The 10,528-nt window shown below is 50.3% G+C and overlaps 1 pseudogene; it reads left to right on the top strand.

The window, feature by feature from the left end:
* Positions 1–6,735: 6,735 nt before the first annotated feature.
* LOC130128347 (E3 ubiquitin-protein ligase RNF38-like) lies at positions 6,736–8,507 on the top strand (annotated as a pseudogene).
* Positions 8,508–10,528: the final 2,021 nt, after the last annotated feature.

Raw genomic sequence — 10,528 nt, 5'->3', positions numbered from 1 at the left:
CTCCCGCACTATCCCCCACAGAGTGCCCTTAGGTACACGGTCATAAGCCTTCTCCAAGTCCACAAAACACACGTAGGCTGGCTGGTCAAACTCCCATACCCCCCTCAGCACTTCCGCAAGGGTAGAGAGTTGGTCCGTTGTTCCACGGCCAGGACGGTATATGCATTGCTCCTCCTAGACCTGAGGTTCGACAATCGGTCGGAGCCTCATTTCGAGCACCCTAGAGTAGACTTTCCCAGTGAGGCTGAGCAATGTGATGTCCCGATAATTGGGGCACACCCTCCGATCCCCCTTTTTGAATATGGGAACCACCGCCCCAGTCTGCCACTCCACAGGTATTGTCCCCGACCTCCACGAGACACTGAAGAGGCATGTCAACCAAGACAGCCCAACAATGTCCAGAGCCTTCAGCATCTCAGGGGCGAATCTCATCCACACCCAGCGCCTTGCCACCGAGGAGCTTTTCAACTACCTCAGAGACCTCTGCCAGATATTGGTGGGGCTTCCCCTGAGGCTTCAGACTCTACCCTCCTCCACTGAGGAGGTGTTAGTCGGGTTCAGGAGCTCCTCAAAGTGTTCTTTCCACCGCTGGAACAACATCCCCAGTCCGGGTCAACAGTTCTCCTCTTTCGGCTGAACACAGCCTGAGTCAAGCCCTGCTGCCCCTTCCTGAGTCGCCGGATGGTTTGCGAGAAGTTCCCTGAGGCCAACCGAAGGTCCTCCATCATAGCCTCGCCGAACTCCTCCCACACCCGAGGTTTTGCCTTCGTGACCGCCGAAGCAGCAGCCCTTCTGGCCTCCCGGTACTTGTCTGCTGCTTCAGGAGACCCCTGGGCCAACCAAGTCCAAAAGGCCTCCTTCTTCAGCCTAACGGCTTCCCTCACCACCGGTGTCCACCAGCGGGTTCCTGGGTTGCTGCCTTGACAGGCACCGATGACCTTTTGACCACAGCTCCTGCCTGCCGCATCTACAATAGGGGCTTTGAACATGGCCCACTCAGACTCCATGTCCCCAGCCTCCCTCGGTATACACAAGAACTTCTTCCGGAGGTGGGAGTTGAAGACCTCACAGACAGGGGCCTCCGCCAGACGTTCCCAGTTCACCCTCACTACATTTTTGGGTTTGCCAGGTCTGTCCGGCAGCCTTCCCTGCCATCTGATCCAACTCACCACCAGGTGGTGATCAGTTGACAGCTCTGCTCCTCTCTTCACCCAAGTGTCCAAAGCATACGGCCACAGATCTGATGATACAACCACAAAGTCTATCATCGATCTTCGGCCTAAGGTGTTCTGGTACCAAGTACACTTATGAACTACCTTAGGTTCGAACATGATGTTTGTTATTGCCAATCCATGCCTCGCACAGAAGTCCAATAACAAGGCACCGCTCGGGTCCAGATCGGGGAGGCCGTTCCTCCCAATCACGCCCCTCCAGGTTTCTCCATCGTTGCCAATGTGAGCATTGAAGTCCCCCAGCAGAACTATAGAGTTTATAGTATACCCTATGGTAGAAAGAAATGGGAAGATGGTGGCACAACTGGCGTTTGCGGCGGCCTCACCTAGCGCCGACTATGCAGTGTCTTTGTCCACATCCATGTCTACATCCAAATTTGTGTCATCATGTGGAGTGCGAGGGAAATATGTCTATGATCATCGATTTCTTTTGGACATTAGCAATGAGAAACACTGGCTGGGAGGGTTGACGTTAAATCGACTGGGTGAGTTTGGTCTGCTACGTCCAGTGGGCCTTGCCCGGAATTACGCCCGAGAGAAAACACAAAGCGGTGTGACAGGATGCGGAAGCGGGTCAAGCACGGAGGTGTGCAAGGTAGGCTAACTGCTAACCCATACGAACCGGCAGTTCTGACAATCATGCTGGCTAATGTTCGTTCTCTGAACAGCAAAATTGACTATATCAGACTTTTCAGAGCTTTCCAGCGTAGCGTGAGGAACTGCTGTGTCACTGTGTTTACAGCGAACTGGCTAAACGAAAACATCACGGACACCTCGATTCAGCTGAATGGGCTTCCAATCCACAGAGCGGACGGAGTAGCGTTGTGATTTGGAAAGTTCCGGGGAGGCGGCCTCGCCGTTTACATCAACAAATCGTGGTGCCAAGATGCTGAGGTAGTCTCTACACTCTGTTCGCCGCACATACGTAGAGTTCATGACGGTAAAGTGCCAACCCTTTTACTTGCTGCGGGAGCTGACGGCGATTGTCATTGTGGCAGTCTATGTACCACCGAGTGCTAATGTGAAAGAGGCTATGAATGAACTCTACAACACCATCAGCGAACAGACGGCTCACCCCGATGCAGTCTTCATTGCTGCAGGAGATTTTAACCAGGCAAGTCTCAAATCTGTTTTACCAGAGTTTTACCAGCATGTGAATTTTGCAACAAGGGGCGATAACACAATAGATCTAGTTTTCACGAACATTAAAAACTCTTATAAAGCAGCCCTCCTCCCCTACATTGGAAACTCAGATCACCTAACTTTTATGCTGACTCCGGCATACAGACCTTGGGTGAAACGAGAGAAACTGGTACTCAAGGAAGTCCGAATGTGGCCACAGGAGGCAATTACATCACTGCAGGACTGCTTTGAAAACACACAATGGGGCATTTTTGAAGTGGTAGCAATATACAACAATATCATTGACTTGCAGGAATACACTGAGTCTGTAATAGGCTATATTAACAGATGCATAGACGATGTGACAGTGGTCAAATCTACCAAGAAGCGGGCCAACCAGAAACCTTGGTTGAATGGGGAGGTCCGTTCACTGCTGAGAACCCTAAATGCTAAATTCAGATCTGGAGACACTGCAGCATACCGACTGGCCAAGAGAAATCTGTCCCAGGGTATCAAGGAGGCCAAGTGGCTGTATGAACAAAAGCTCAACAGCCACTTCTCTGATAATAAAGACACAGCGCTTGTGGCAAGGTTTTCAAGTAATAACTGACTACAAGCCCCCACCCCCACAGGCATGCCATAAAGATCCCGCCCTACCAGACAAATTAAATGACTTTTTTTGCATGTTTTGAGGTAACCAACAACAGGCAGGCACAGAAACTTCCACCATCACCAAGCAACCAGGTACTCCAGCTGTCTACAGCTTGGGTAAAGAAGGCCTTTGCCAGCGTCAACCCACGCAAAGCTATGGGGTCAGACAATGTACCTGTGCGTGTTCTTAAGGACTGTGCAGAACTGCTGAAAGATGTTTTTTCAGCTTGCTCAGTCAAGCAGTAGTGCCCAACTGCCTCAAAAGTGCCACCATTGTTCCCCTGCCCAAAAAGTCAAACCCAGCCAGTATGAATGACTTCTGCCCTGTGGCCCTCACTCCCATAGTTATGAAGTGCTTTGAGTGGCTTGTCATGCAGCACATTAAGGCCTGCTTCACGGCAAACCTGAGTGAGCACAGGTTCACCCCAGGGCTGCTTCCTGAACCCCCTCTTGTTCACCCTGCTAACCCATGACTGTACTGCCAAATTTGACACTGACACCAACCATATCATCAAGTTTGCAGATGATACAACAGTAGTGGGTCTCGTCAGCAATAATGATGAATCTGCATACAGGATGGAGGTGGAGCAGCTAATGGCGTGGTGCGAATCCCACAACCTCTCCCTGAATATAAGCAAAACAGAAGAGATGGTTATTGACTTCAGGAGGGCCGGCAGGCACCACCATATGCCGCGGACCATCGATGGCGTCACTGTGGAGAGGGTCAGTAACATCAAGTTTCTGGGAGTGCGCCTGGCGGATGACCTGACCTCAACCATTAACACCTTGGCTATTGTTATAAAAGCCCAACAGCAGCTCCATCCCCTCCGGAGACTTAAAAGTGCAAGCTTCCCCATTCCAGCCCTCACCACCTTCTACAGGGGCACCACTGAAAGCATTCTAACCTATGGTCTCTCTTCCTGGTTCGGAAACTGCAAAGCGATCGAACAACAACAGCTGAACAGGTTAGTGGAGACAGCTAGCAAGATCATTTGTGCTCCTCTCGCCTTCTTGTTGGAGATTTACCAACAACGTTGTGTTCACAGTGCCTCCAGCATCATTAAGCATCTTCACCATCCTTCTCACAACCTGATTTCCCTCCTGCCGTCTGGGAAGAGGTACAGGAGAATCTGTGCTTAATCCAGCAGAATGCTAAAAGCTTCTACCCACAAGCAGTCAAGATTATTGACGAACTGTGCCCCCCCCACGGTCATGTCCATCCACCTACCCCCGACCCCATCAGTGCTGGTCACTCGTTGACAGACACCAGCTGTCAACATTTAACCTGAAATGGCACTTTAATGGACTGTGTTGTTAATTGTGCTTTTTTGTTTTGTTCTATTTTTATGTTTTTATTGGTCATTTTTGGATGTGTATTTTTGTCTTCTCTGTTGGACTGCTGTGGGCTGGGAGAAACGGCATTTCGTTTTTGTGCACAGGTACATAGTGAAAATGACAATAAACCAAATCTTGAAACCCCAAAAACCACCAGTCAGAAAAAACCCTGTGCATGGTGTGCATGAGCGAATTTGAATCCCATGAGCTGCTGAGAGTGCTGCCTTGCAGCCATAAGTTCCATGGGAAGTGTGCTGACAAGTAGCTCAGAGCCAACGGGACGTGTCCCATCTGTTGAGCTGATGCCTCAAAGACACAACAAGACACACTGACTACAGAGCATCTGTCTGTCGAGCTGATGCCTTGAAGGTGCAGTGAGAGAGTGAAAACAAAGCATCTGTCTTTGGGGGCGGGGCTTCACTGCCCCCTCCCCCCGATACCCACCCCACCCTAACTCAATGTAGAGCTGGACAAGGACGATGGAGAAGTGGAAAAATATGAGGCCCTTCTTAACCTGGCAGAGCATTGGGGGGGGCCAAGCTCCGAGGACTGACCAAGGGCGACATCAAACAGCTGCCTTCCTATAGGTTCAAACCCAAAAACCACCAGTCAGAACAAACACTGTGCATGGTGTGCATGAGCAACTTTGAATCCCATCAGTTGCTGAGAGCGCTGCCTTGCAGCTACAAGTTCCATGGGAATTGTGTTGAAAAGTGGCTCAGGGCCAAGGGGACGTGTCCCATATGTCGAGCTGATGCCTCGGAGGTCCAGCGAGACAAAGACTGATTACAAATCATGCCTTTGGAGGCAGGGCTTCACTACCCCACCACTGCCTACCCCAGCCTGACTCTGCACAGCTTCAATTGCTCTCCCATGAACTTTTGCCACAAGAGCTCAATGCAGTGTCCTATCCTAACGTCATGTCTTGCCGAATCCCGGGTCGACGCTACTGCTCCCAACAGCCACTGCCACCTTTACCTTACCATCCCAGCTTCCTATCTTACTTCCTTTCAATGCTGCCAGACAAGCCCACAGGTCGAGCAATCGGTTTAGAGCTGGATGTGGACGACGGACAAGTGAAAAACTGAGGCCCTTCTTAACCTGGCTGAGCGCTTGGGAGAGGCCAAGCTCCAAGGACTGACAAAGGGCGACATCGAACAGCTATCTTCATATAGATTCAACCCCAACAACCACTGTGCATGATGGGCATGAGCGACTTTGAGTCCCATCAGCTGCTGAGAGTGCTGCCTTGCAACCACAAGTTCCATGGGAATGGGGTCAACAAGTGGCTCAGGGCCTACGGGACGTGTCCCATACCTCGGAGCTGCAGCGAGAGACAGAGTGAAAACAAAGCATCTGTCTTTGAGGGCGGGGCTTTACTACTCCCCTCCCCCGCTGCCCACCCCACCCTAACACCGCACAGCTTCACATCCTATCCCATAATCCTTTGCCCCACGAGTTCACTGGAGTGTCCTGTCCTAACTTCATGTCTCGCCGAATCCCGGGTCGAATCTACTGCTCACAACAGCTACTTCCACCTTCGCCTTAACACGCCAGCTTCATGTCTTACTTCCTTTCAATGCTGCTAGCCCAGCCCACAGGTCCAGCTATCAGTGTAGAGCTGGATGTGGATGACGGAGAAGTGGAAAACTATGAGGCTCTTCTTAACCTGTCTGAGCACTTGAGAGAGGCCAAGCTCCGAGGACTACCCAAGTGAGACATAAAACAGCTGCCTTCCTATAGGTTCAACCGCAACAACCACCAGTCAGAACAAACACTGTCCATGGTGTGCATGAGCAATTTTAAATCCTGTCAGCTGCTGAGAATGCTGACTTACAGCCATAAGTTCCATGGGAAGTGTGCTGACAAGTGGCTCCGGGTGAACAGGACGTGTGCCATATGTTGAGCTGATGCCTCGGAGGTCCAGCGAGACACAGAGTGACCACAGAGCATCTGTCTTTGGAGGCGGGGCTTCACTACTCACCCCCCCCCCGCCCGCTGCCTACAACACCCCAACTCTCCACAGCTTCACTTGCTCTCCCATGATCCTTTGCCACAGGAGTTCAATGAAGTGTCCTATCCTAACTTCGTGTCTTGCCGAATCCCGGGTCGACGCTAATGCTCACAACAGCCACTGCCACCTTTCCCTTACCACCCCAAGTTCCTGTCTTACTTCCTTTCAATGCTGCCAGCCCAGCCAACAGGTCCAGCAATCATCGTAGAGCCGGACGTGGATGACGGAGAAGTAGAAAACTATGAGGCCCTTCTTAACCTGGCTGAGTGCTTGGGAGAGGCCAAGCTCTGAGAACTGACCAAGGCCGACATCAAACAGCTGCCTTCCTATAGGTTCAACCCCAACAACCACCAGTCAGAACAAAAATTGTGTGTGGTGTGCATGAGCGAATTTGAATCCCTTGACCTTCTGAAAGTGCTGCCTTGCAGCCACAAGTTCCATGGGAATTGTGATGACAAGTGGCTCAGGGCCAATGGGACGTGTCCCATCTGTCGAGCTAATGCCTCGGAGGTCCAGCGAGACACAGAGCATCTGCCTTCGGGGGCGGGGCTTCACTACTCCCCCCCCCCCAACTGCCCATCCCACCCTGACTCCGCACAGCTTCCCTTCCTCTCTCACGATCCTTTGCCACAGGAGTTCAAAGAAGTGTGCTATCCTAACTTCATGTCTTGCCGAATCCCAGGTCGACGCTAATGCTAACAACAGCCATTGCCAACTTTACCTTACCACCACAGCTTCCTGTCTTACTTCCTTTCAATGCTGCTAGTCCAGCCCAAAGATCCAGCAATCAGTGTAGAGCTGGATGTGGACGACGGAGAAGTGGAAAACTATGAAGCCCTTCTTAACCTGGCTGAACGCTTGGGAAAGGCCGACCTCCGAGGACTGACAAAGGGCGACATCGAACAGCTGCCTTCCTATAGATTCAACCCTAACAACCGCCAGTCAGAACAAACACTGTGCATGATGTGCATGAGCGACTTTGAGTCCCATCAACTGCTGAGAGTGCTGCCTTGCAGCCACAAGTTCCATGGGAATGGTGTTGACAAGTGAATCAGGGTCAACGAGACGTGTCCCATATGTCGAGCTGATGCCCCAGAGGTCCAGTGAGACACAGAGTGACAACAGAGCACCTGTCTTTGGGGGCGTGGCTTCACTACCCACCCCACCCCAACTCCGCACAGCTTCTCTTCCTCTCCCATGATCCTTTGCCACAGGAGTTCAATGAAGTGTCCTATCCTAACGTCATGTCTTAACGAATCCCGGGTCGACGCTACTGCTGACAACAGCCACTGGAAACTTTACCTTACCACCCCAGTGTTACTTCCTTTCAATGCTGCCAGACCAGCCCACAGGTCGAGCAATCAGCGTAGAGCTGGACGTGGATGATGGAGAAGTGGAAAACTATGAGGCTCTTCTTAACCTGGCTGAGCACTTGGGAAAGGCCAAGCTCCAAGGACTGACCAAGGGCGACATCAAACAGCTGACTTCCTATAGGTTCAACCCCAACAACCACCAGTCAGAACAAACATTGTGCGTGGTGTGCATGAGCGAATTTGAGTCCCATGAGCTTCTGAGATTGCTGCTTTGCAGCCACAAGTTCCATGAGAGGTACGTTGACAAGTGGCTCAGGGCCAACGGGACATGTCCCATCTGTCGAGCTGATGCCTTGGTGGTCCAGCGAGACAAAGACTGATTACAAATCATCTGTCTTTGGGGGCGAGGCTTCACTATCCCCCCCGCTGCCTACCCCACCCTGACTCCGCACAACTTCAATTGCTCTCCCATGAACTTTTGCCACAAGAGCTCAATGCAGTGTCCCATCCTAACTTTATGTCTTGCCGAATCCCGGGTCGACGCTACTGCTCACAACAGCCACTGCCACCTTTACCGTACCACCCCAGCTTCCCGTCTTACTGCCTTTAAATGCTGCCAGTCCAGCTCACCGGTCCAGCAATCAATGTAGGCCTGGATGTGGACAACTGAGAAGTGGAAAACTATTGAGGCCCTTCATAACCTGGCTGAGCACTTGGGAGAGTACAAGCTCCGAGGACTGACAAGTGTGACTGAAGTGTGTTGACAAGTGGCTCAGGGCCAACAGGACGTGTCACATCTGTCGAGCTGATGCCTCAGAGGTCCAGCGAGACACAGAGTGACCACAGGGGGGAGACACATACTCCTAAATGTCCATTTTAGGCATTTCATTTTTAGCAGTCTGTGTTTTATTAAACAGATGAATGAGCGAAAAAGGTGTTTGATGGAGGAGGAATGGATAAAGGAGAGATTGACACGAGCTTAATAAGAGGGTATAAGTGTCATTTTTTCCCCTTGGTGTGCATAATTACTGTCTCAATTATGCAAATACTTGTAGTTCTTAAGTGCTAGCTTCTATCAGTGAACACCACAAGCCTTCAGTTGGACTGGATGGAGGGAGTCAATGGCCAAGTGATTAATCATAAAAGGATTTACACCGTCCACTATCAACTGTAGCCTGGGAATAAAGCGCTCAGTTTTATTTTGAGAATTTCCATCCGAGATGCACTTAAATCTTAAATTGCGTGGTGCTCTTAAAGCTGCTAGATTCAACCATAAACCTCTTTTTTACTTTCTCACTGCATGTCATGATACCTGCATGTACACAGCGACTGAATGGTAAATATGTGATGTGTCTGGTCACTGTGTACTGTCTGTCTCGCACTGTCCTTGTGCTGAATGTGTGATTCCACACAATGTCTGATTATCCAAATGTGTATTGTGTTCATGTGCCTGTAATATGTGCATGCGTCTAGATACAAAAACATATTTCACTATCTGCCTTCCCCCAAAGGTTCCCATGATTAACTCCTGGACAGTCATTATACTTGGTGAATAAGGTGATTCGGATTCAAATTAATTTCCCTTACTGTTGCATCGGTCAAATCCTCCTTTTTGCACCTCCAATTCAACATATTGAGAGCACATACATACATTGAGCGAGGATACATTCAGTGTCAATAGCAACAATCAATAGTGAGATGACGATCCAATAACATTTATTTCCAACAGAGCTCATCAGAGACCCGGGGACCGCCAACCCGTGGTGGTCCCTGATGGCGATCTCACCCCCCCCCCCCGGCTTTGTCTTGCCCGTTCTCTAGTCCACCACCAGGAAACAGTGTATGCGCCGCCTCCCGTTTACCAAACCAAAGTGGAGGGGAAACAAACATCACTTTGAGCACATGGGGGATGTCCGTGCCAGACTTCCCATCTTTGACTGGAGACTGGATATGACTGGTGCAGTCATTGCAGATAATGCTTGTATACCTTATCCAACTACATTACACCGAGGGGAACTACGCCGCACATACCTCACATACTACTGTTCACAGACGACCCGTTAAGGATTACGTCGCCCAACGCAGTTCCTGCCTCCAGCCTGGCTTTGCTGAGGACCGGCTGTATGATTAAGCTACAATCTTCAATGACTAAGCATATCCAGTTCCGTACCTGTGATTCCTGTGTGGATAGAAATAAAAGTCTCTACTGCAGTAAGAACCCGGCTTAGTTTCTCTCCGACCAGACACACCCACCCTTAACATAATGCAGAGACACTAATCTTAACCAGGGCATGCAGGGGAGATCCCTGTAGACTAGGAGGGCCGAGAGAGAAAGACTTCTGGGTTACATTTGGTTGAGGGAGAGACAGGAAACGGCGGTGATGAAGTATCGGGACGGGATGAGAGAATCAATCATGCTGGCCATCTGGCCTTCCCAGCAAAGGTGTTAACAGCTGTCGGACCCCGCCGATGTGACGCCTGAGGGACAACCACGCGGTAACCACAGCTCAGCCGACACAGGGATCCATAGCGGGCTGAATGTGAGCAGTTGAGCAGGAAATCAAAGTACACAATACAGGAAACAAAGGAGACATGACTGCACGCTCCCAAAGCTCCCCCTCTGCCTGAACACGTTCCAACGGGGAGACATTTTGTTAAGACTCTTCACTAATCCCGGTTGTCTCGTTGATACAATAACTTTTTTTCTTTATGTGACATAATTGTAAACGTAAGGGCTGATCCTGATTCATATCCTCATCTTTTTATACTGATTAAGGCACTCTGTGTGGGCTTCAGATAGATGAGGATACAAAATAAGGCAAACCAAGTTTTTGAATAAAAATTTTAAAAAAATCCTGGTC

This window comes from Lampris incognitus, chromosome 18 (assembly GCF_029633865.1).
Source record: "Lampris incognitus isolate fLamInc1 chromosome 18, fLamInc1.hap2, whole genome shotgun sequence".
Lineage (NCBI taxonomy): Eukaryota > Metazoa > Chordata > Actinopteri > Lampriformes > Lampridae > Lampris > Lampris incognitus.
Note: the sequence above shows the minus strand (reverse complement) of the source record. Positions and strands in the feature narration are given on the sequence as shown.